Source organism: Cherax quadricarinatus, unplaced genomic scaffold (genome assembly GCF_038502225.1).
Source record: "Cherax quadricarinatus isolate ZL_2023a unplaced genomic scaffold, ASM3850222v1 Contig10, whole genome shotgun sequence".
In the NCBI taxonomy this organism is placed as follows: domain Eukaryota; kingdom Metazoa; phylum Arthropoda; class Malacostraca; order Decapoda; family Parastacidae; genus Cherax; species Cherax quadricarinatus.
The window spans coordinates 86161-107249 of NW_027195036.1; positions in this window are offsets into that span (position 1 = coordinate 86161).

The window sequence follows — 21089 nt, forward strand, 5'->3', positions numbered from 1 at the left end:
ACTCAGATCACAACATAATTGAGGTTCAGTCATGTATGCGTGGAGTCCCAGACCGACATAATGAGACTAGTCACGAGGGAGCATTCACCAAATTCAACTTCAATAACAAAAACATAAAGTGGGACCAAGTAAACCAAGTCCTAACCGATATAAGCTGGGAAGATATACTATGCAACACAGACCCCAACGTATGCCTAGAACAGATTAACTTAGTGGCACTCGATGTATGCACAAGGCTTATTCCTCTAAGAAAAAGGAGGAGTAGATGTAAAATAGAAAGAGACAGGCGCTCCCTTTACAGGCGACGGAAAAGAATAACAGAGCGGCTAAAAGATGTCAATATATCTGAAATGCGTAGGGAGACACTGGTCAGAGAAATAGCAAGCATCGAACTCAAGCTAAAGGAATCTTATAGGAGTCAGGAATCGCGGGAAGAACTAAAAGCCATAAATGAAATCGAAAGAAACCCAAAGTATTTCTTCTCCTATGCCAAATCAAAGTCGAGAACAACATCCAGTATTGGGCCCCTACTTAAACAAGATGGGTCCTACACAGATGACAGCAAGGAAATGAGTGAGCTACTCAAGTCCCAATATGACTCAGTTTTTAGCAAGCCGCTAACCAGACTGAGAGTCGAAGATCAAAACGAATTTTTTATGAGAGCCACAAAATTTGGTTAACACAAGCCTATCCGATGTTATCCTGACGCCAAATGACTTCGAACAGGCGATAAATGACATGCCCATGCACTCTGCCCCAGGGCCAGACTCATGGAACTCCGTGTTCATCAAGAACTGCAAGAAGCCCCTATCACGAGCCTTTTCCATCCTATGGAGAGGGAGCATGGACACGGGGGTCGTCCCACAGTTACTAAAACCAACAGACATAGCCCCACTCCACAAAGGGGGCAGTAAAGCAACAGCAAAGAACTACAGACCGATAGCACTAACATCCCATATCATAAAAATCTTTGAAAGGGTCCTAAGAAGCAAGATCACCACCCATCTAGAAACCCATCAGTTACACAACCCAGGGCAACATGGGTTTAGAACAGGTCGCTCCTGTCTGTCTCAACTATTGGATCACTACGACAAGGTCCTAAATGCACTAGAAGATAAAAAGAATGCAGATGTAATATATACAGACTTTGCAAAAGCCTTCGACAAGTGTGACCATGGCGTAATAGCGCACAAAATGCGTGCTAAAGGGATAACAGGAAAAGTCGGTCGATGGATCTATAATTTACTCACTAACAGAACACAGAGAGTAGTCGTCAACAGAGTAAAGTCCGAGGCAGCTACGGTGAAAAGCTCTGTTCCACAAGGCACAGTACTCGCTCCCATCTTGTTCCTCATCCTCATATCCGACATAGACAAGGATGTCAGCCACAGCACCGTGTCTTCCTTTGCAGATGACACCCGAATCTGCATGACAGTGTCTTCCATTGCAGACACTGCAAGGCTCCAGGCGGACATCAGCCGAATCTTTCAGTGGGCTGCAGAAAACAATATGAAGTTCAACGATGAGAAATTTCAATTACTCAGATATGGTAAACACGAGGAAATTAAATCTTCATCAGAGTACAAAACAAATTCTGGCCACAAAATAGAGCGAAACACCAACGTCAAAGACCTGGGAGTGATCATGTCGGAGGATCTCACCTTCAAGGACCATAACACTGTATCAATCGCATCTGCTAGAAAAATGACAGGATGGATAATGAGAACCTTCAAAACTAGGGAGGCCAAGCCCATGATGACACTCTTCAGGTCACTTGTTCTATCTAGGCTGGAATATTGCTGCACACTAACAGCACCTTTCAAGGCAGGTGAAATTGCTGACCTAGAAAATGTACAGAGAACCTTCACGGCGCGCATAACAGAGATAAAACACCTCAATTACTGGGAGCGCTTGAGGTTCCTGAACCTGTATTCCCTGGAATGCAGGCGGGAGAGATACATGATTATATACACCTGGAAAATCCTAGAGGGACTAGTACCGAACTTGCACACGAAAATCACTCACTACGAAAGCAAAAGACTTGGCAGACGATGCAACATCCCCCCAATGAAAAGCAGGGGTGTCACTAGCACGTTAAGAGACCATACAATACGTGTCAGGGGCCCGAGACTGTTCAACTGCCTCCCAGCATACATAAGGGGGATTACCAACAGACCCCTGGCAGTCTTCAAGCTTGCACTGGACAAGCACCTAAAGTCGGTTCCTGACCAGCCGGGCTGTGGCTCGTACGTTGGTTTGCGTGCAGCCAGCAGCAACAGCCTGGTTGATCAGGCTCTGATCCACCAGGAGGCCTGGTCACAGACCGGGCCGCTGGGGCGTTGACCCCCGGAATTTTCTCCAGGTAAACTCCAGAAGTGTCCCTGTTTGCAAATTAGAGAAAGTGCAAAGGTATGCAATAAGGTTAGTTCCGGAGCTCAGGGGAATGTCCTACGAAGAAAGGTTGAGGGAAATCGGCCTGACGACACTGGAAGACAGGAGGATCAGGGGAGACATGATAGCGACATACTAAATACTGTGTGGAATAGATAAGGTGGACAGAGACAGAATGATCCAGAGATGGGACACAGAAACAATGGGTCACAATTGGAAGCTGAAGACTCAGACGAGTCACAGGGCTGTTAGGAAGTATTTCTTCAGTCACAGAGTTGTCAGGAAGTGGAGTAGTCTAGCAAATGATGTAGTGCAGGCAGGAACCATACATAGCTTGAAGACGAGGTATGACAAAGCTCAGGGAGCAGAGAGAGAGAGAGAGTGGACCTAGTAGCGATCAGTGAAAAGTCGGGGCCAGGAGCTGAGTCTCGACCCCTACAACCACAATTAGGTGAGTACAGTTAGGCGAGTACACATTCATGGTACTTGACGAGGTGTCAGAGTAAACTCCTGTGACGAGTGGGGTTCCACAGGGGTCAGTCCTAGGATCAGTGCTGTTTCTGGTATATGTGAATGAGATGACGGAAGGAATAGAGTCAGCAGTGTCCCTGTTTACAGAACAAATGCAAAGCCATGAAGATCGGGGAAGGGCAAAGATGACCGCAAACAGAGTACAGTCTAGGGGGTAAAAGACTACAAACCTCACTCAAGGAAAAAGATCTTGAGGTGAGTATACTACCAAGCACATCTCCTGGGCGCATATCACCAAATAACTGATGCAGCATATAGGCGCCTGGCAAACCTAAGAATAATAGCATTCCAGCATCTCAGTAAGGAATCGTTCAAGACTCTTTCCCCCATTTACGTCAGGTCCATATTGGAGTATGCAGCACCTGTCTGGAATCCACACCTTGTCAAACACGTCAAGAAAGTAGAGAAATCGCAAAGGTTTGCAAATAGACTAGTTCCAAGGCAAAGGAGCATGTTCTACAATGAAGGGTTAGGGGTAATAGACCTGACGACACTGGAGAACAGAAGGGATAGGGAGGACATGATAACGACATAAAATTCTGAGAGGAATTGACAAGGTGGACAGAGACAGAATATTCCAGAGATGGGACACAGCAACAAGAGGTCGCAATTGGAAGTTGGAGACTCAGATGAGTCAAAGGAATTTTAGCAAGTATTTCTTCAGTCATACAGTTGTCAGGAAGTGGAATAGTCTGGAAAGTGATGTAGTGGAGGCAGGAACCATACATAGGTTTAAGAAGAGGTATGATAAGGCTCACTGAACAGGGAGAGAATGGACTTTATAGCGACCAGTGAAGAGGTGGGGCCAGAATCTATACCTGGAGTATACCTGGAGAGGGTTTCGGGGGTCAATGACCCCGCGGCCCGGTCTGTGACCAGGCCTCATGGTGGACCAGGGCATGATCAACCAGGCTGTTACTGTTGGCCGCACGCGGCCCTAATCGACTCCTGCAACCACAATTAGGTGAATACACACACACGCATCTTGAGTAGTTCGGACATCGAGGACATCACAAATGAAGGGCCGCTCGGAGCTGTTGATCACGTGGACCTAAGCTTCGAATACTCTGTGGAACTAAAAGTTGAGGATGAAACAGCACGAGTTGGACGGGATAAGCCAAATTACAAAAGAAGGACTACACAGATATAAGGCATTTCCTTCATGAGGTTCAGTGGGAAAGAGAACTGGTAGGAAAGACAATGAATGAAATGAAATGTTGCAAAGAGACGGAGAAGTTCATACCTAAGGGCAACAGAATCAATGGGAAGACCAGAACGAGCCATTGGTTCACTCAAGGGTGTAGAGAGCCAAAACTAAGTGCGCTACAGAATGGGAAAAAAAGTATAAAAGACAAAAGGACCCAGGAAAATAAGGAGATTAGTCGAAGAGCCAGAAATGAATATGCATGGGTAAAGAGGAAGTCTCAGCAGCAATACGAAAATGACACAGCATCGAAACCCAAATTTGACCCAAGACTCTTTTGCCCTGATAGGAAAGTTCTGCCTCCAACCATGCATAAACTAAAACAGACTTGATGTAGAGTAAGCCTACCTTAGCTGGAAATTCCCAGAATCTACTAAATTATGAGCTTCTAATGACTTCTGTCTCTTAGCTGCCACGTGCACGGAGGAATGGTTCCTGTAAGCAGTTAAATAAAATTTAGTAATCCCAGCATACACTCTAGGGGTCTCTGTATTTATTGGGGTTCCCTAACTAATATTTTTGTACACAGAAAGATTACTAGCATCGGGCAGCTGGGCTCAATACGGCGTAATCTACCAGACAAGACAAGAAAAGAGACTTTAGGTAAGACCCCATGTGGGATGACGGGACAGGCGAAGAATAGCGTTGGAGAGAAGTGTCCACAGTCCAGTATTGGGCCCCTACTTAAACAAGATGGGTCCTACACAGATGACAGCAAGGAAATGAGTGAGCTACTCAAGTCCCAATATGACTCAGTTTTTAGCAAGCCGCTAACCAGACTGAGAGTCGAAGATCAAAATGAATTTTTTATGAGAGAGCCACAAAATTTGATTAACACAAGCCTATCCGATGTTATCCTGACGCCAAATGACTTCGAACAGGCGATAAATGACATGCCCATGCACTCTGCCCCAGGGCCAGACTCATGGAACTCTGTGTTCATCAAGAACTGCAAGAAGCCCCTATCACGAGCCTTTTCCATCCTATGGAGAGGGAGCATGGACACGGGGGTCGTCCCTCAGTTACTAAAAACAACAGACATAGCCCCACTCCACAAAGGGGGCAGTAAAGCAACAGCAAAGAACTACAGACCAATAGCACTAACATCCCATATCATAAAAATCTTTGAAAGGGTCCTAAGAAGCAAGATCACCACCCATCTAGAAACCCATCAGTTACACAACCCAGGGCAACATGGGTTTAGAACAGGTCGCTCCTGTCTGTCTCAACTACTGGATCACTACGACAAGGTCCTAAATGCACTAGAAGACAAAAAGAATGCAGATGTAATATATACAGACTTTGCAAAAGCCTTCGACAAGTGTGACCATGGCGTAATAGCGCACAAAATGCGCGCTAAAGGAATAACAGGAAAAGTTGGTCGATGGATCTATAATTTCCTCACTAACAGAACACAGAGAGTAGTCGTCAACAGAGTAAAGTCCGAGGCAGCTACGGTGAAAAGCTCTGTTCCACAAGGCACAGTACTAGCTCCCATCTTGTTCCTCATCCTCATATCCGACATAGACAAGGATGTCAGCCACAGCACCGTGTCTTCCTTTGCAGATGACACCCGAATCTGCATGACAGTGTCTTCCATTGCAGACACTGCAAGGCTCCAGGCGGACATCAACCAAATCTTTCAGTGGGCTGCAGAAAACAATATGAAGTTCAACGATGAGAAATTTCAATTACTCAGATATGGTAAACATGAGGAAATTAAATCTTCATCAGAGTACAAAACAAATTCTGGCCACAAAATAGAGCGAAACACCAACGTCAAAGACCTGGGAGTGATTATGTCGGAGGATCTCACCTTCAAGGACCATAACATTGTATCAATCGCATCTGCTAGAAAAATGACAGGATGGATAATGAGAACCTTCAAAACTAGGGAGGCCAAGCCCATGATGACACTCTTCAGGTCACTTGTTCTATCTAGGCTGGAATATTGCTGCACTCTAACAGCACCTTTCAAGGCAGGTGAAATTGCCGACCTAGAAAATGTACAGAGAACTTTCACGGCGCGCATAACGGAGATAAAACACCTCAATTACTGGGAGCGCTTGAGGTTTCTAAACCTGTATTCCCTGGAACGCAGGAGGGAGAGATACATGATTATATACACCTGGAAAATCCTAGAGGGACTAGTACCGAACTTGCACACGAAAATCACTCACTACGAAAGCAAAAGACTTGGCAGACGATGCACCATCCCCCCAATGAAAAGCAGGGGTGTCACTAGCACGTTAAGAGACCATACAATAAGTGTCAGGGGACCGAGACTGTTCAACTGCCTCCCAGCACACATAAGGGGGATTACCAACAGACCCCTGGCAGTCTTCAAGCTGGCACTGGACAAGCACCTAAAGGCAGTTCCTGATCAGCCGGGCTGTGGCTCGTACGTTGGTTTGCGTGCAGCCAGCAGCAACAGCCTGGTTGATCAGGCGCTGATCCACCAGGAGGCCTGGTCACAGACCGGGCCGCGGGGGCGTTGACCCCCGAAACTCTCTCCAGGTAAACTCCAGTCGTAGAGAAAGTGCCAGGACTTAACCCGGCAGCTTGGCGCTCGTGGGACAGAATGGAGAAACAGGAATAGCAGGATCTGTTGCATCGGTCTTGTGGCAGTTGAAGGTCTTGAATCTTGAAAAGCTGGCAGCAGGCTAGGTCGCAGGGCAGGGCAGGCAGGTTAGAACATCAGAGGGCAGCTCATTGGTTGTGTTACTTGACGTGATTAAAGTGGCAAGTTTGTAGAGGAGCCGTTTTCATTTTTTTTTTGTAGCTGCTACTTGAGAGGTGATGAAACTTAGTCTTGTTTCCAAAGGTGAAACGTAGAGGCTAGAGGAATTCCAGAACTTGGGTAAGTGTGCAGTGAAGAGGTGGCTCGCAAGTAAACTTGACAGTTCCAGCACAGAGGCCTTTGTAGAGCTCACTGCAGGTCATGGTGTCAGCGTTAGTTGGAGAAGTGTAAAAGGTAAGGTTTTCCCATGAGGGTGTGCTGGAGTCATCAATATCTTCTTCTTCAGAAGTAGATTCAGTGGGTGAATCTACAATGGTGCTGGCAGGTGACGATGGGCCGGCAGGAACAGTGGAGAGTTGTAGTGGTGGTGTATAAACAGGTTGAGAAACGTGGGAGATGGTGGCTGAGGCAGAATAAACAGCGTTGTCGGCGGTGGAGGTGAACATAAACAACTGGTGAAAGGAAACATGCCCAATGTTTATACCCTTGCCGGGAATCGAACCCGGACCCTCACCGTGTGAAGCGAGAACCTTTGCCACCAGGCCACAGACACCATGGACTGGTGAGGGTGGCATCCTGGAGGACGAGATTGGAGGACCACAACGGAAATAAGACAAAAGGTCCTCGATGACGTACTAACTTTCTTGGGTTATCCAGGGTGGCTAACCCTCCTCTGAGTTGAAAATCCGAGCAAGATCTAACCTTAACAAGTGCAGTCGTACATACTCAGGAAGTAAGACGCCTGGCTCTGCTGGCGTTTAAGACTGAAATCCACTTTATCTAAATTGGGAATTTCATTTTTCATTTTTCTGCCGGAGGAAACTCTTTTTTTCCTTTCTGTTTTCCATCATTTTTCGGCAATAGGTGTCTTGTAGCACTATCGCTAGCGTACTCAGCTCACACACTGAGGTAAGTAAGTTTTTTTCAGGTATACACAAATACAGTTACGTAGATTATCATACATATCTGCATATATATATATATATAGATAACCTAGGATAACCCAGAAAAATCAGACAGTGACTTATTTCCATTGAGGTCCGGAGTTCGAATCTCCAGTACGACTGGCTAACATTAGAACGTGTTTCCATAAGACACCTGCTGTCCCTGTTCACCCATCAATATAAAATGGGTACCTGAGTGTTAGTGGACTGGTGTGAGTCGCATCCTGGGACAAAACTGATCTAATTTGCTGGAAATGCTCAGCATAACAAGCTGCTTTCTATATAGTAGTATGTCAATGATGTCAGCTATGGTTTGTATACCTTGTACATGTACTTGTAGGAATAAAGATATTGTAATTATTAATGTATTTTCCCCCGGACTCCCTGGAGGCAGGACTCAGTGAAGCTTTGGTGGCCCTAAACAACAGTGAAGCTTTGGTGGCCCTGAACAACAGTGAAGCTTTGGTGGCCCTAAACAACAGTGAAGCTTTGGTAGCCCTGAACAACAGTGAAGCTTTGGTGGCCCTGAACAACAGTGAAGCTTTGGTGGCCCTGAACAACAGTGAAGCTTTGGTGGCAACAGTGAAGCTTTGGTAGCCCTAAACAACAGTGAAGCTTTGGTGGCCCTGAACAACAGCGAAGCTTTGGTGGCTCTGAACAACAGTGAAGCTTTGGTGGTCCTGAACAACAGTGAAGCTTTGGTGGCCCTGAACAACAGCGAAGCTTTGGTGGCTCTGAACAACAGTGAAGCTTTGGTGGTCCTGAACAACAGTGAAGCTTTGGTAGCCCTGAACAACAGTGAAGCTTTGGTGGTCCTGAACAACAGTGAAGCTTTGGTGGCCCTGAACAACAGTGAAGCTTTGGTGGCCCTGAACAACAGTGAAGCTTTGGTGGCTCTGAACAACAGTGAAGCTTTGGTGGTCCTGAAGAACAGTGAAGCTTTGGTGGCCCTGAACAACAGTGAAGCTTTGGTGGCCCTGAACAACAGCGAAGCTTTGGTGGCTCTGAACAACAGTGAAGCTTTGGTGGTCCTGAACAACAGTGAAGCTTTGGTGGCCCTGAACAACAGTGAAGCTTTGGTGGCCCTGAACAACAGCGAAGCTTTGGTGGCTCTGAACAACAGTGAAGCTTTGGTGGTCCTGAACAACAGTGAAGCTTTGGTAGCCCTGAACAACAGTGAAGCTTTGGTGGTCCTGAACAACAGTGAAGCTTTGGTGGCCCTGAACAACAGTGAAGCTTTGGTGGCCCTGAACAACAGTGAAGCTTTGGTGGCCCTGAACAACAGTGAAGCTTTGGTGGCCCTGAACAACAGTGAAGCTTTGGTGGCCCTGAACAACAGTGAAGCTTTGGTGGCCCTGAACAACAGTGAAGCTTTGGTGGCCCTGAACAACCCCAACACAACACCACTCGCTGTTCTGCTTACTTGAAGACATCTGTTATTTACCTCCAATAACACCACTATAATAACAGTTTAAAATATTATTAGTGAACTACTAATGCATTAAGTAAGTGAGAATGATGGTACCATAATTTTATTGTATAAAACCAGCCAGGTGGCCATAAATTTTGACAAATATGTTTGTGTTTTGTGGTCTAGATTATTATTATTATAATCAAAAAGAAGCGCTAAGCCACAAGGACTATACAGGTGGTCTAGATGAACTTTCTCTCAGCTGTATATTATAAAGTTTATTATACAATTATTATACAATTATTATACAGTTTAGTATGTTGTTTATTACAAAACTACGTCAACATAACTAACATGTCACAACTGTACTGTCACAACTGTACTGTCACAACCGTACTGTCACAACTGTACTGTCACAACCGTACTGTCACAACTGTACTGTCACAACCGTACTGTCACAACTGTACTGTCACAACCGTACTGTCACAACTGTACTGTCACAACCGTACTGTCACAACTGTACTGTCACAACCGTACTGTCACAACCGTACTGTCACAACCGTACTGTCACAACCGTACTGTCACAACTGTACTGTCACAACCGTACTGTCACAACTGTACTGTCACAACCGTACTGTCACAACTGTACTGTCACAACCGTACTGTCACAACCGTACTGTCACAACTGTACTGTCACAACCGTACTGTCACAACTGTACTGTCACAACCGTACTGTCACAACCGTACTGTCACAACCGTACTGTCACAACCATACTGTCACAACCGTACTGTCACAACTGTACTGTCACAACCGTACTGTCACAACCGTACTGTCACAACCATACTGTCACAACCATACTGTCACAACCATACTGTCACAACCGTACTGTCACAACTGTACTGTCACAACTGTACTGTCACAACCATACTGTCACAACCATACTGTCACAACCATACTGTCACAACCGTACTGTCACAACTGTACTGTCACAACTGTACTGTCACAACCATACTGTCACAACCGTACTGTCACAACCATACTGTCACAACCATACTGTCACAACCGTACTGTCACAACCATACTGTCACAACCGTACTGTCACAACCGTACTGTCACAACCATACTGTCACAACCATACTGTCACAACCGTACTGTCACAACCATACTGTCACAACCATACTGTCACAACCATACTGTAACAACCATACTGTCACAACCGTACTGTCACAACTGTACTGTCACAACTGTACTGTCACAACCGTACTGTCACAACTGTACTGTCACAACCGTACTGTCACAACCGTACTGTCACAACCGTACTGTCACAACCGTACTGTCACAACCGTACTGTCACAACCGTACTGTCACAACCATACTGTCACAACCATACTGTCACAACCGTACTGTCACAACCATACTGTCACAACCATACTGTCACAACCATACTGTCACAACCGTACTGTCACAACCGTACTGTCACAACCATACTGCCACAACCATACTGCCACAACCGTACTGTCACAACCGTACTGTCACAACCATACTGTCACAACCATACTGCCACAACCATACTGCCACAACCGTACTGTCACAACCGTACTGTCACAACCATACTGTCACAACCATACTGTCACAACCATACTGTCACAACCATACTGTCACAACCATACTGCCACAACCGTACTGTCACAACCATACTGTCACAACCATACTGTCACAACCATACTGTCACAACCGTACTGTCACAACCATACTGTCACAACCATACTGTCACAACCGTACTGTCACAACCGTACTGTCACAACCGTACTGTCACAACCATACTGCCACAACCGTACTGTCACAACCGTACTGTCACAACCGTACTGTCACAACCGTACTGTCACAACCGTACTGTCACAACCGTACTGTCACAACCGTACTGTCACAACCGTACTGTCACAACCGTACTGTCACAACCGTACTATCACAACCGTACTGTCACAACCGTACTGTCACAACTGTACTGTCACAACCGTACTGTCACAACCGTACTGTCACAACCGTACTGTCACAACCGTACTGTCACAACTGTACTGTCACAACCGTACTGTCACAACGGTACTATCACAACCGTACTGTCACAACCGTACTGTCACAACCGTACTGTCACAACCGTACTGTCACAACCGTACTGTCACAACCGTACTGTCACAACCGTACTGTCACAACCGTACTGTCACAACCGTACTGTCACAACCGTACTGTCACAACCAAACTGCCACAGCCATACTGCCACAACCATACTGCCACAACCATACTGCCACAACTGTACCACCACCATACCACCACCACTATACTGCCACCATACCACCACCACCATCATGCCACCATCACCGTCCTGCCACCATCACTGTCCCACCACCACCATACTACCAAAACCATTCCATCATCACAACCATACCATTATAACCATACCACCATCACAACCATACTGCCACCACCACACCACCATTACAACCATACCACTAAAACCACCACCACCACAATACCATCACAACCATACCATCACAACCCTACCAGCACAACCATAACTAGGGCTAAAAGTGATCAGGGTATAAAAAAAATGGAGAAAAAGAAATCGGAATGACTTATGCAGCAAGTAGCACCACCAGACAGTTAGTGGCAGGTTGGTGTGATGGCTCCAGAAATTTGAAATTATTCTAGCCCAAGTTAGTGCCAGATTACTGATGGAACCGGAATACTGATTGCTGGATTAGTGGTGGCCGACCTGTACTTATAGCTACAAATGTTATGTAAATAATATTTATTTCCTTAAATTCTAGTTGCTGGTGTGTCACTGATTTTAAAAGTAGTGGAGCAGGATGGTTTGGTCCAACTGGGCTGATATGGAAGGTTGTAGCTGAGGTTCTGGTACTGATGTCAATAAAGGGTGCTTTAGTGGAACCTCGACTTGCGAATTTAATCCATTCCGTGACCTAGCTCATAACTCAGTTTGCTCATATATCAAATCAATTTTCCTCATTTAAATTAATTGAAATTCCATTAATCTATTCCAGCGAAATTCCTGCTCTTGGGAGGCAGGACAAAATACTTCGGTATAATGCTAATATCAACTCTACGGCTTATTTATCTGTCACAATTGATCTAATATGACATAATAAACAATATAAATAACATAGAAACATGATATATACTATAGAATGAATAAAATATGTCAGTATGTGACGAGTAGTGGTGGTGGCCTCTCCCGAGGTAAAAATAATTACAGTGGACCCCCGCATAACGATTACCGCCGAATGCGACCAATTATGTAAGTGTATTTATGTAAGTGCGTTTGTACGTGTATGTTTGGGGGTCTGAAATGGACTAATCTACTTCACAATATTCCTTATGGGAACAAATTCGGTCAGTACTGGCACCTGAACATACTTCTGGAGTGAAAAAATATCGTTAACCGGGGGTCCACTGTATTGCTCTGACCATATCTTTCCATGCTTCCCCTTCTGAGGTCTTATTATACATGAAAACGGAGTGTTTGTGAGGCTAACTGCACTAGATCACTAGTTTCATAAGGAAAACACTAAAACAATGTATTTTAGAAATAAATACGTATTGCATAAAAATATAATAAAGCATAATAAAGAATGTAAAGAAATAAAGTGGTTTTATAAAGTGTACATATTTATCTTGGAGAAAAGATGCTGGCGGAGGTTGAGGGTGGAAAAGCTAAGCTGAACGGAGTTTGCTGCCAGTGGCCCTATAAACCCCAGCAACAACAACAACATTTTGTAAAGTAAAAGGGCACAAGTGCAACTAATGTGACATTTTATTGTGGCAACGTTTCGCTCTCCAGGAGCTTTATCAAGCCATGGCTTGATAAAGCTCCTGGAGAGCGAAAAGTTGCCACAATAAAATGTCACATTAGTTGCACTTGTGTCCTTTTACTTTACATATTGTCGGTAATTCTACCAACTTCATTACAACAACAACAACATTGGAGAAATTCATTTCATTTTGTCCTTTTTCTGTTGCTTAATCGCTTAACTTATTTGCTACACTCTTAATGCTACACTTTATTGCTGAACTTATCTGCTACAATTTGTATTTTATTCGTTTTCTCACTTCACTTTTCACTGATTTACTTGCTACACTCTTAATGCTACACTTCTGCTTCAGTTGTACATATCGTAGAAGTACTACACTGGTTCTGGCTGGCCAAGTCTACAACCCGCACACCTCGCTTGTGTTTATGATTTCATGCTCTAATTCCGTGGACATCATCCTCTTTCTCTTCTCAGCACTCTCCTTTGCACTTACTTAGGTTAGAAAAAATAAATTTGGCAAAATAGCTGCACAACACTCAAGCAAAACACAAGAGAAATGCTTCCACGGCGAGGTAAACACTTGCATTGCTTAGCAGATGTTGTGGCATTCGCTGCGCCAACTAGTGGCAGTGTTTTGAAGCTTGCTCATTATTATTATTATTATTATTATTATTATTATTATTATTATTATTGTTATTATTATTATTGTTATTATTATTATTACACATTATTACACATTATTATTATTATGGGGAAGTGCTAAACCCATGGGATTATACAGCATCTGTGAGGGGAGGGGATGGAAGGTATTCAGGCTTAATTTAGGGAGCTGGAGCACAGATACAATTCCCTAGATCAAGAGCCCCTCACCAGCATCAAGGAGCCTCCCTTGAGGGGGAAGCTTGCTTGTAACTCAGATTTTGGCTCGTAACTCAGAGCAAAAAATTGACCGAGCAACGACTTGTATCTCAAAAAGCTTGTATGTTTGGGCACTTGTAAGTCGAGGTTCCACCGTAGTGTTTGTTTTTTACTTTTTTTAATTGGATTTGTTTAAAATAGCTGACACCTGGCCAGATTGCTGAGTTCTGGGCACTCTTTGGATCACTTGATAGGAGGGAAGGATCCTAGTTGGTAATTGGGCCAATTTTAGCACTGGAATTTTCTAAAATGGGCCTCAAACTGATCAGAATCACAGTTGCATAAAGTGCTCACCGACCTCTTAAAAATGCACCTTTGTAATTAGGTATGTATTATGTTGAATTATGTATTTTTGGTGTCAGTACCTTTAGAAAAAGATTCTCTACCATTTTAGATTTAAAAAATGGAAACACAAATGTGGCTATTAACTTGAGAGGTATTGAAAGTGAGACAGTTATTATAGTCCCCTTTATGTTCACCCTATATATTAATGTTCCCTCCCTCCTTGGAATGTTCAGTGATTCGTGTTTGGTCCCTCCCCGTCCATGACTGAAGGCTCACATATCTCCTATACTAGATCTTTCTGGAACACTTTCAGTCATATTCTCATGTTATGATGCTGGATGCTGACAGTTCTAAATCTCCAGATAGAGTGAGGTATGTGGGTGCTTTTCCAGATAGATATATTGTAGAACATTTACTAGAGTCAGCCAGCATTTTCACAGCAGAGTTATGTGCAATCCTCCATGTTATCTTCAATATTACTGCCACGTTTACTTCATCATTTGTCATAGTCCTACAGCGAGTTCCATGCCGTCTAGAAATTTGGCTCACGACATTACATTGTAGTGTATACAACATGCTTATGCTGCATTTCTAGGAGACACATGGTAAGTGTATGTTTACTAGTTCTTGAGACACGTGGATGTTCTGTTTGATAAACATCCGGACTCGGTCAGTTGATGAACTATTTACCTCTGCTAGTCTCCCACAGAAAAAAATCCCTCTTTCAGACCATTTTCCAATACTTTTTCACCTTTAAAACCTGTGGGAATGGCATTGTTCCGAGTTAGAGTAATTTTTTTTGTCGTACAGTGGAACCTTGATTTTCGTCATTTATTCATTCCAGAAAGTCTGACAAAAACAGAATTCGACGAAAACTGTAACAATATTTCCCATAAGAAATAATGTAAATCCAATTACAGTGGAGCCTCAAATATCGAACTTTCTTCGGTCCAGAAGGCTGTTCGAGTGCCTTTACCGAATGAATTTATTCCCATCAGGAATAATGTAAATTAGATTAGTCCATTTCAGACCCTCAAAAATACACTTATAAAAGCACTTACAAAAATACATTTACATAATTGGTCGTGTTGGGAGCAGTTCGATTTTTGAGGTTCCACTGTAATCCGTTCCAGACACCCAAAAATATTAAAAAAAAAATACATTTTATAGAGAATAACTATAGTTTTACATACAGAAAATGATGAGAAATAAATATGAAAGACTAATGAAATGGATAAATGAAGTTTAATATCACTTTTATTTATTGAAGACTCTCGTTGGTGTATGGAAGACGTGAGGAGGGGAGAGGGAGAAGGAGAGGGTATTGGTTGGAAGGGGAATCCCCCTCCATAACGACTTCAGGTATCAAGTCTCTATCTGGGGTTACTTCCCTTCTTTGTCTTTTGCTGGCACTGGACCCCTGTCACACAAAAAAATCTGTCTAGAGAGGTCTGTTTCTGTGGTCTCATTAAGATTTGCCTAAAATGAGATAAGGAATTGTCATTGAACATGTTGTAGACATGGCTTGCAACAGCTTTGTTTGGGTGATATTTCTCCACAAAACTTTGCAACTCACTCCACTTTGGACACATGTCCTTAATCACTGAAGAAGGCACATTCTCCCCTCTCTCTTCCTCCTCCTCTGAAGCAATTTCCTCAGCCGTGATCTGTTGCTGTTCCAGTTGGAGGTGTTGCAGCTCTTCAGTGGTTAGCTCTTTCCTGTGGTCATCCACCAACTCTTCCACATCCTGGCCACTCACATCCAGCCCCATGGACTTCCCCTAACCCACAATAGATTCCACAACAGGCATAGGGTTGTCAGCGTCAACCTCAAACCCTTCAAAATCCTTCTCTTGGACTCATTCTGGCCCCAGTTGAATTCTATCATGTTTCTCGCCTTCTTTATCAGAGGGTTGGCACTTTGGAACTTTTTTTTGTCCCCATGGTGGCTTATTTAGTAGTTGCACTCAATAAATAAGCACAAAAAACAATGGATTATTATGAAATGTTTCGGATGAATGCTCAGGATAATGCTCACTCAATGAGAACAAAGCCAAACTGACTTGGAATGCGTGGGATGCTTTGTGTGGGTGTGGGCAGGTGGACATGTTCAGTACAGCGGACCGACAAAAACTGAGATGATGAACAAAAACTGGGACAAAATTTTGATGAAAAAAGTTGTCGAAAACCAAATTAAACAAAAATCATGGCAAACGAAAACCAAGGTTCCACTGTACTGTACTTATTTTTCTTGCTTTCATCTTCCCCATTACTGCTGGATGAGGGAAATTGCACTCGCATATTTACGATTTATGGTACGTGCGCGCACACACGTTAGGAAGTATTTCTTCAGCCACAGAGTAGTCAGGAAGTGGAATAGTTTGGGAAGCGATGTAGTGGAGGCAGGATCCATACATAGCTTTAAGCAGAGGTACGATAAAGCTCATGGTTCAGGGAGAGTGACTTAGTAGCCACCAGTGAAGAGGCAGGGCCAGGAGCTTGGACTCGACCCCTGTAACCTCAACTAGGTGAGTACAACTAGGTGAGTACACACACACACACACACACACACACACACACACACACACACACACACACACAGAAGTGTCCTTGTTTGCAGATGATATGACGTTAATGAGAAGAATCAAATTGGATGAGGATCAGGCAGGACTACAAAGAGACCTGGACAGGCTACAAGCCTGGTCCAGCAACTGGCTCCTTGAGTTTAACCCTGCCAAATGCAAAGTCATGAAGATTGGGGAAGGGCATAGAAGACCGCAGACACAATATAGTTTAGATGGCCAAAGACTGCAAACCTCACTCAAGGAAAAAGATCTGGGGGTGAGTATAACACCGAGCATATCTCCTGAGGCGCACATCAATCAGATAACTGCTGCAGCATACGGGCGCCTGGTAAACCTACGGATAGCGTTCTGATACCTCAGTAAGAATTCATTCAAGACTCTGTATACCATTTACGTCAGGCCCATACTGGAGTATGCAGCACCAGTTTGGAACCCACACCTAGTCAAGCACGTCAAGAAATTAGAGAAAGTGCAAAGGTTTGCAACAAGACTAGTCCCAGAGCTACGGGGATTGTCCTATGAAGAAAGGTTGAGGGAAATCGGCCTGACGACACTGGAGGACAGGAGGGTCAGGGGAGACGTGATAACGACATATAAAATACTGCACGGAATAGACAAGGTGGACAAAGACGGGATGTTCCAGAGAAGGGACACAGACACAAGAGGTCACAATTGGAAGTTGAAGACTCAGATGAATCAAAGGGATGTTAGGAAGTATTTCTTCAGTCATAGAGTAGTCAGGCCGTGGAATAGCCTAGAAAGTGACGAAGTGGAGGCGGGAACCATACATAGTTTTAAGGCAACCACAAATAGGTGAGTACACACACACACACACACACACACACACACACACACACACACACACACACACACACACACACACACTCACACTCACACTCACACTCACACTCACACTCACACCCACACTCACACCCACCCACCCACCCTACCTACCTACCTACACCTACCTGCAACCACAAATAGGTGAGTACATACATATACATACATCCATCATGCAGAGATGTGCTGTATCTTTCTGCAAGGGCTACCAAGTCGCACTTGTCAGTTTATTATAGATTAATTGACTTGTCTTATGTATTGGAGAGCATGTACTTTATAGCCCTGAGGTGTAAGTAAGTTTATTCAGGTACAGGTGCACATAAATACAGTTACATAAATTATCCTACATAGCAGCATATGTGTAGATTACCTAGGATAACCCAAAAAAAGTGACTTATTTCCATTGGGGTGCTTACTTTAATCTGTCTTCTGTGCTCAGCATCCCTACTTTAATACCGTTGAGCACCACTTACATGGCAGGTTAGTTTCCAGGCTACTGCTGCAAAGTGAAACATTACTTTCAAATGTATATAAAATCTTGATAACGTTTACATTATCATATATTAAGTGAGTAACAGAGCTAGGCCTAAAAAATGTATATACAGTATACACATTACTTAACCTTAAAATATTTTCATCCTTACCTTAAAGTGAGTGGTGAATATATTTATTGTAGGAAGTCTGAATAAATGAAGAATTTCTTATACAGGTCGACCATCACTAATCCGGCATCATTGGGACCTGTAGTGTGCCGGATTATTGAGTTCGCCGGATTACAGAGTGGTCAGGTTAGAGTACACTAAATTAACCTATCAGTAGAGAGACTTTCTACTACATCTTCCTCATTTTCATCATTGCTTTTTCCTCCACTGGCTTGCTGCTATGGATTTACAACCATCTGCACAATTTGAGTCTGTATAATGAAATTTGAATCGGTATAATGATTTGAGTCAGTACATATAATGATGAAATTTGAAATTATGCTAGCCAAAATTAGTGCCAGATTACTGATGGAACCGGATAACTGATTGCTGGATTAGTGATGGCCGACCTGTAATTGAAAACTGCTGTATTAGCAAAACACCATAAAGCAGAGTGCTGTAAAGCAGGGCCCTCCTGTACAAACTTGTAATTTCTTGTTTTAGAGAACGTAACCTATTGCAACACTATGATGTCACTATAACCACATTGAAAGCCACTCTGTGTGACCGCACTGGCATTTAGTGCTAAATTTAGAAAAATATTAATAGAATGAATGATAGATATTACTGTGAGCACCAGAGTGGAAGATATTGCTGTGAACAGAGTGAAAAATATTGTTAACACCAAAGTGAACATCTCATAAAAATCAACAATGACACATAACTTATTTAACAGTTATTGTTAACATTATACATCAGTAATATTAACAGTTGTATAAGAATCAGTGTTAATTAGATTACATTTTATACTACAAGTACAGGAGGGCCCCGCTTTTACAGCAGGTTAGGTTTTGGGCTACTGATGTACAAGAGAGCTCCACTTATACAGCAGGTTAGGATCTGTGCTACTGCAGTACAGGAGGGCCTTGCTTATACAGCAAGTTAGGTTGGGGTTACTGTTGTACAGGGGGCCCTGCTTATACAACAGGTTGTTTTTCAGGCTACAGCTGTGAAGTGAAAATCGTTGTAAAGTGAAACTTCACCGTTTTTTCACTTTCAACTACAGTGGAACCTTGGTATACAACCAGCTCCCTACAGGAACAAAGTTCAGCACTCGACCAAACAAATACGACCTGCCAGAACTTCACTTTAAACTTTTTTGTGTTTCTTCGCATTTTTGGTGTTTTTATGTATTATTTGTATAAATAAGCCACCATGGGGCCTAGGAAGATTAGTGATAACAGCCAATCAAACAGAAAATTGGTTGGGAAGAACTTGTTTGATACTCAAACGGAGCAGCACTTGAACACCCTTCTGGAATGAATTAAGGTCACTGTATATAAAAGCCTGATAACATGTTTAAACTATCATATATTAACCCTTAAACTGTCGAAACGTAGATCTACATTTGCACATGTAGCACTCCGAAAGTAGATCTAGGTTTTTTTTTACACTGTTTCTTATGGAGAAAATCAAGGTCAGAGAGCTACGCGCACAAACGTAGATCTACGTTTGGACAGTTTAAGGGTTAATATATGATAGTTTAAACATGTTATCAGGCTTTTATATACAGTGACCTTAATTCATTCCAGAAGGGTGTTCAAGTGCTGCTCCGTTTGAGTATCGAACAAGTTCTTCCCAACCAATTTTCTGTTTGATTGGCTGTTATCACTAATCTTCCTAGGCCCCATGGTGGCTTATTTATACAAATAATACATAAAAACAGAGCTAGGCCTAAAAAATGCATATACAGTACACACATTACTCACCTTAAAATATTTTCATCCTTATCTTATAGTGAGTGGTGAATATGTTTATTATAGGAATTCTGAATAAATAAAGAGTAGGTATAACTGAAAGCTGCTGTATTAATGAAGCACTGTAAAGTGGGGCCCTCCTGTATTACATAGAATACTTAGTGTTCTTAATGTGAATGTTCTTGAAGCTAAACTTTAAGTAACTCTTATATTTAATCGTTTTAATATGTTTACTTTCTTTTTTTTTAGGCCATCGGGACGCCATAGAAATTTCACTTGTTTTGTCAAGATTCAGTATCAGGAAGTTTGTGTCAGTATTAGAGATACAACTTTTCTAGTGACAAGAACAGTGTACAACAACTTATGCAGTTGATACTGTAAGAAGTGTTACAGTATTACAGTGATAACAGTGCTACATCTCATGTATTGACTTAAGCTTTCAATATAACAAACTGTTGACAGTCATTCTTCTCATTCAGATTTTATGTACAGCATCACCTCTGATGTAGCAAGATATTTTTCTTATAAATTATTAAACCTGCAGTGGAATGATTATGAAGTGTGACAAAATTAATATTTTCAGTTTGAGTATTGCAAATGTTAACTGTATAAGTTATGTCAAAGTTACTATTTATGTGACTTGTGCAATAGTAATATAATTACCCTGTGTCAGATAAATAATTTTCAATCTCTTATTCCTCTACCTCACTTTATTCATCTGCCTCACTCACTTTATTCAACTACCTCACTTTCTTGATTCATCTACCTCACTCACTTTATTCATCTACCTCACTTACTTTATTCATCTACCTCACTTACTTTATTCAGCTACCTCACTTACTTTATTCAGCTACCTCACTTACTTTATTCAGCTACCTCACTTACTTTATTCAGCTACCTCACTTACTTTATTCATCTACCTCACTTACTTTATTCATCTACCTCACTTACTTTATTCAGCTACCTCACTTACTTTATTCAGCTACCTCACTTACTTTATTCATCTACCTCACT